The sequence below is a fragment of the Zonotrichia leucophrys genome, chromosome 5 (genome assembly GCF_028769735.1).
Source record: "Zonotrichia leucophrys gambelii isolate GWCS_2022_RI chromosome 5, RI_Zleu_2.0, whole genome shotgun sequence".
Lineage (NCBI taxonomy): Eukaryota > Metazoa > Chordata > Aves > Passeriformes > Passerellidae > Zonotrichia > Zonotrichia leucophrys.
Window position 1 is genome coordinate 39,183,144 of NC_088175.1, and position 6,390 is coordinate 39,189,533.

Sequence of the window (6,390 nt, forward strand, 5' to 3'; positions counted from 1 at the left end):
TGCAAAAGGACCCATGCAAAAGCACTCATGCAATCTCCTCTCTCCCAGAGTACATAGGTGGCCCAAGCTGAAAAGTTGTACAGAAAATCACTTTCTCAATGTCAGATGCTAAATTTATCTGTGTAAATATTGTAGCAGTAGGTTAACAACACAGGCTGCATCCCCACCCAGCCCACACAGTATCACAAGGCAGGCAGGTCAGCTCCAGCCCAGGTTTCAGTTCAAGAGCACATTGCAGTTAAAACTGTCCCTGTCTGCTTTGCTTTGGGGTTTGAAGTTCCTCCACAATGCAGCTGCTTCTAGTGCAGGTTTATTATTAGTTTCATCTACATTATGGCCTCCGCAACCCACTGGAATGCTCAGGAAAGCCATGGAGAGAGAACAAACAGATACCACATGGCAGTCCTGCAAAAAGGTACCTGGCCATTTGATAAGTGGAGCTTAGACTTAATTAGCAGTACTAAAGAATTTGTAGTGTAATAAATCTCAGAATAAGAATTAGCCTCCCTCTGGCACCTTGCTGGTCATTTTTGGCAGGAAATGACAAGACATGAAGGAATATGAAACCTCACAGCTCAGGGCTGGAGCCAGATTCAGAGATGTGGAGGAGACATCTCAAACTATACATTTTTTTTTTTTTAACAGGAGAGATCTTGCATTTTCCTTTGAAAAGAGCCATGCCATCTGTTGGCAATAGGTGACTATATACTTCAAAGCTGTTGTGGGACAATTGCTAGACCAAGACATGCCCACATGAACACACACATGGAGGTGGGAAGGAGCAGCCACAGTGGGCATCCACACACCATAGCGGGGACACGAGGCAACCCCTCCTCACTGCTGCAGGGCTCTCTCCTTAGTGACAGGCATCAGAATAGCTTTAAAGCCAAGTTAAGAGAAGGACAGGGTAATGTAGCAAACTTTTACCCAGTCCTGGGGCCAGAAATGGCTCTGTGACTCTGGATCTACTCAGCCCAGTGTTTTCAGCCAGCAACTCAATGGGGAGACAACTGACTTGAGCACAAACACCATATACCTCAAGGAATGTTTCTGTTCTGACTTTTAATTCCCTCTGCAGACAGTTCTGTACAAATGCATTCAAAGGTATATTTTGCTTTTATCTGACCAACAATCATGTACACCCAGAAGCATGAAGAATAATAGTTCAGTTATGGAAGGACTGTTCTTCATGGAAATGCCTGCTCTTCCTTTACCTTTAGCATGCACACCCATCTCTCCAGCTCACATCAGTCATTACTTCTCTACAGAAGAGTTCTCAGGTCATCCTTTCATTGCCAGGACTTTTCCTATGCTACATAAGGTCTGTAAGGATTTAAACTCCTGTAGGGATGCTACTCCTTCCCTTGGGAGATGATTACAGGCTTTGACAGCTCTCACTAACATTTCCAGCATTTCCTACTGTCAAACAAAACTGCAAACACTCAACAAAAAGTGCACTCTACCGAGCCTCTCACACACTGATGGCAGAACCAAGGCTCACAGCTGGAAAAAACCACATGGGTTGTCCTCCTGCAAGCCACGTGCATCTGCTGCCCACGTGGAGCCCTCCATCCCTTTCAGCCACTGCTCCCCTTCCTGCTCTGATTCACGTGGATGTGATTTTCAACAGGTGAGATCATCTTTTGAAAAAGTTTTATGTTTGGCTACAAACAGGCCCCAGGACTGTGTGATTTGGGAGAGGCATGGAGGCTGTGTTCATTTCCTTCCAAATGGGTGCTCACTGCATGTCACAAACTGCTGGTGCATGAGACTGCTCTTTCCTGCAGAAGAGTCTCTCTACTTCTCCTTGCAGACTGAAGTAGGATGAAAAGTATAAAACTTTCCACACAAATTCCCAAGGCAGTTTTGGACCACAGGAATCTGCCTGACTCTCTGTGAGATGCTGGGGACTTAAACCCCAGCTAAGGAAAGCTCCATTGAAAATTGACCCACTCCAGGGTGCCACTAGCAGGGAAGCTCATGGTGTTCTGAAGATCTTTAGCCCAATACTGCTTCAGTCTAAATACTGAAGACATGTAAGTATATTTAAAAGTCAGTAAATTGGGAAAAAAAAAAAAACCTGAAAAAACTTGCCTTGAGCTCTTACAACATCTCTGTAGTACACTTTGACCCAGCAATCAGGAGAATGACATAGGACAGCTGGCTTTTTTCCTGCAGATCAGAGAGCATTTTGCCTGGAGCTTGTAAGTACTGGCTGTAGCACACAGCACTGCTGCTGCTCTCTCAGTTTTGGGAATATTCACCAGGATGCATGCTGGAGGAATCAGCCCAAAGCTGTCTTCTACCAGCAGAGAGTGCCCGTACCTGAGCTGGTCAGAAGTCCACAGTTCATCCAAAGTTGCTTCCATTTACCCCCTGTCCCTTGAACAACTATATTTATTAGCATCTCCCTATATAACAAGCTTCACCTAATCTGAAAAAAGTCATCAGCAAGGATTTCAGCTGCTCCCTAACAGTACTGCCTGTGCACCAACATCAGCAAAGCTTCCTCCCTGAGCAAACTCTCTTTTCTGGTACTTTACAGGCTCACCTGCTCCCTGGCATCACCTGGATCACAGAGGGCACCACACCAGACTAAGGATAGTCTTGTCACTGCTACAAGGGTGCAGGACAAGCTGGCAGCCACTGTGCACATCCCCACTCCTCTACTGCAGTAAAAGGTTTCAGTTTTGCAAGAGCAGGGGAACTCCTGCCCCATGGTACAGCCCATGTTGGTCATTAGTCAGCTGCTGAGTTCAGCCTAACTGCAGTGGCCAAGGATGAGCAAAGTTGCTCAGGAAAGTGCCTATAGTGGGTGCAGCACTTGTGAGAAATCACAACATAGGTACTTTTCAAAATTCTCACTTTGTAATCTGCAGCAGTGACTGTAATCTCAACATTTGAGAGCAGAGATTAATTTAAAATTTAGAATGTGGTTAAATCTTGGTTTTTGTTTTAACTAACCATGATAGTCAGTTCTAATGTGAGCTTTTTCCAGATGAATAAATACCTCCTCCTTTCTTTTCCTTTCCTCAATGTTAGAAGAATTATGTGAAAGATGTAACAGTATTCACCCTTACAAGCTTTGGCTATATAATCTGCAGTAAAGAACAGGAACAAGTTGCATAAGTCCATGACCCTCAAAAACTGTAATTGGTTTCACCTGTCCCGGCTTGAAAGAGTTAAAATAACTTAGCCACTTTTTTTGTGACGACAAGCTGTTTGCTTTTTCAAACAGATGGTATAATCCAGTACAAACACCTTTAGCCCATTTAATTTGGAACAGCAGGATGCTGGGGAAGTTCTGCATGCTTGCTGAACCTCTCCTTCAAGCGTCGTAATATAAACACAGCTCCAGCCAAAGCACAACCTGAGCATCACCCGGGGCTGGCCAGGAAGGCCCGGATCAGGCAGAGACTTTTCCCCAGCTCCTTTGGGGTTTCCCTGCCAGAGGGCGGCTGAACAAGCTCTTGTGGAGCCCCGCAGCACAACCTGGTGGCACGTCTCAGCCAAGGCAGGGCTGCTCCGAACACACCACCCAGCCCAGCAGCAGCACAGAAAGGCAAGATCCGAGGATGAGACTGCAAGGACATCGACCCCAAAGGCTGTAGAGCAAAAAGCAGCTTTCCCCACTATAACCAGCTATCCAGCAAGCCCAAAAAGTCAAAGTAATCCCTAACCCTGAGCCACCTAGTCCTTCCAGCAGACAGGAATCAATACAGCTCTAGGCTCTGCTGTTCTTCTGCCTGCTTTCTTCTAGAAAAACACAGTCTTACGAGCCCATACTTCGTGCAAGATGAAAGCATTTGCTTTTGAACCCACGGGCCAACTTCAGCCAAGCACAACAAAGGAAATTAAGTTTCATGAGACTCAGAGGCCATGGAAAGGAGGCAGCTGGAGTTGCCCTGGTCAGGGAGATGTCGCAATCTGAACTTGCTGTCACAGTTTAATCCCAGCTGGCAACTGAGTACCAAGCAGCCCCTGGCTTGCAACAACTAAAATATCAGAGTATTGACAATGTTTTTGTCATACTAAATCCAAAGCATGGCACTGTACCAGTCACTTAAAGGAAAATTAACTCTCACCCAGCTGAACTAAGGACACTTGCCTTTACTGCATACCAGAGAACCCACAGTGGAAAAAGCCCTCAGAAATACTTCAGCAGAGAAGGGCTCAGGTTTCCTTTTTTGATGCCAAAAATAAGCAGCCACCAGACAAATCCAGAGAAACCAGCTCCATGATACCTCCATTTCCAGACCTTCCTGAGCACTTTCCAGCTACATGCAAAAGCTGTTTTAAAGGTCCTGCTAAAGAGTTCTGCATATGCTCTTTAATTCTCTGGACACTACATGGCATACTGCAAACTCATATTTGCAATTACAAAGGTCTTCTTTCCTACTACTCCTTTAGATGTTTTAATACAATATTATTTCCTTTCTTCTCTTCTGTCTAGAGCAACGTCCTTCTAGTACAGGTAATTAAACAAAAGGGAGGTGGCATTTAGAATTAATCTAATCTAAATTTAATTCCAGGATGTTCCTGTTTTAGGCCATAAAACAAGCTGAATCCCAATTTGGATCAGATATGCTTCACAGCAGCAGAATATTGTTCTTGGCAGATGTGTTCTAGATAACCTGGTAGGACCCTATCTATGGTTATATTGTGAATTCTGCAAGCAAGCTTCCAAAGGTGTTGCATTTTTCTCCCTTTCAATACTATTAACTAGTTCAACAGTACACCATGAAATTGCAGTAGATGGGCCTCAAAAGCAAAACATGGGAAGCCGTTCCAGGAGGATGATTTTAGCCCAGAGAGAAACAACAGTGTGGAGGTAGAAACAACCAAGTGGATGTTTGCTGCTGCTGATCTCCAGCTCAAAGAGCCAGAAGGGAAGAAATCCTAATAGCTTTATATTTGCAGATCAAGTCAGAAGAGCCCTTTAGAAAACTGCACATGCACCCCCCCTTCCACTGTCCCACTGCCATCCTTCTTCAAGCCTTACAAGTAGCTAGACACAACACATCAAAGTTGACAAATCTTTACAACTGGGTCTCAACATACAAGCCAGAAGACACACCCAGCCTTCCAGAGCCAAGGCTCCTGCCCAGGTTTTTATGACCTGGGTTTTTCTGTTTGCTTGTTTTTAAATGCCTAAACTGAGCTATTATGAGACCATTGGGCTGCAAAGAAAAACCTACCTCAGCTGGCACTGCAACTTGAGCACCACGGAGATAAGACAAGCAGTAATGGTTTTAAACTAAAAATAGTAAATCCAGACTAGATATAAAAAAGAAATTTTTCATTATGAGGGTGGTAAAACACTTGAACAGGTTGCTCAGAGAAGTGGTGGTTGCCCCATCCCTGGAGACCTTCATAGAAAGGTTAAACAAGGCTTTAAGCAACCTGGTCTAGTTGAAGATGCCCCTGCCATGGCACTGGGGTTAAAACTAGATAACCTCTAAAGGTTCCTTCTAACCCAAATAATTCTATGACTCCATGGCAAACAAAGATCTCCCCTTGTATGCAGAAATGCACTGAGGTAAGACTCATTCTGGTGCTCACACTAAAAGGCACAGTTTCTGTTGAGAAAGTAATCCAGACCTGGAAGTACAGTAACTCAAGTAAGAACAGAAAAGACAGGCTGTGCCAGTATCTGATGAGGAGACCTGGATGTAAACATACCACAGCTGTGGGAACTGCATCAAGATTCTGATGAGTACTCACCTTCCTGTAAGGACCTGCTAAAAGGCCACAAAGACTTTTATAGTGGTGGTTTCATTTAGCCATGATGTACTTGTAATATTCTCACTGAGTCCATGAGAAACTCCCCAAGACTCTTGTAAATAGAGCTGTAACTCAATTCCAACTATTGTAATTATATCATTCCCATGTAAATTATCCCTGGAGGGTTTTATTTGTTTTTAATATACCAATCTTCAAGTTTTAGAAAAAACTCAAGAGTTTCTTTTAACTAATGTGACTTTCCTCTCCCTTCCATTCCTAGTCTCTCAAAGAAATCAGTGCAAGAGTCTAATATCTCTTCAAAGAGGAAAATAAATACCAATGCAACTTCACAAATTTCCATTCCACAGAATCTGGTGTCCAACTTCAGCTCTGTGAACACATCCACAGAGACCAAAAGGTAAAAGGCCACAGTGAATACAAAGTTCATCAAAAATTTCCCCATTTTCAGAATAAGCAATCACCAGTCTGATGATCATAGTTTGTGTTTGTGGAAATAGCTCAGGCAACTTAGAAAAAAACTCAAAAATACTGCAGAAAAACTGCAACAACAACCCTTTATGTAGGAAGGCACTTCCTACATAGAGAAGGAAGAGCACTACAGCCTGGATTTGGCCTACCAAAATGCATTTATCCAAGCTGCCTAAA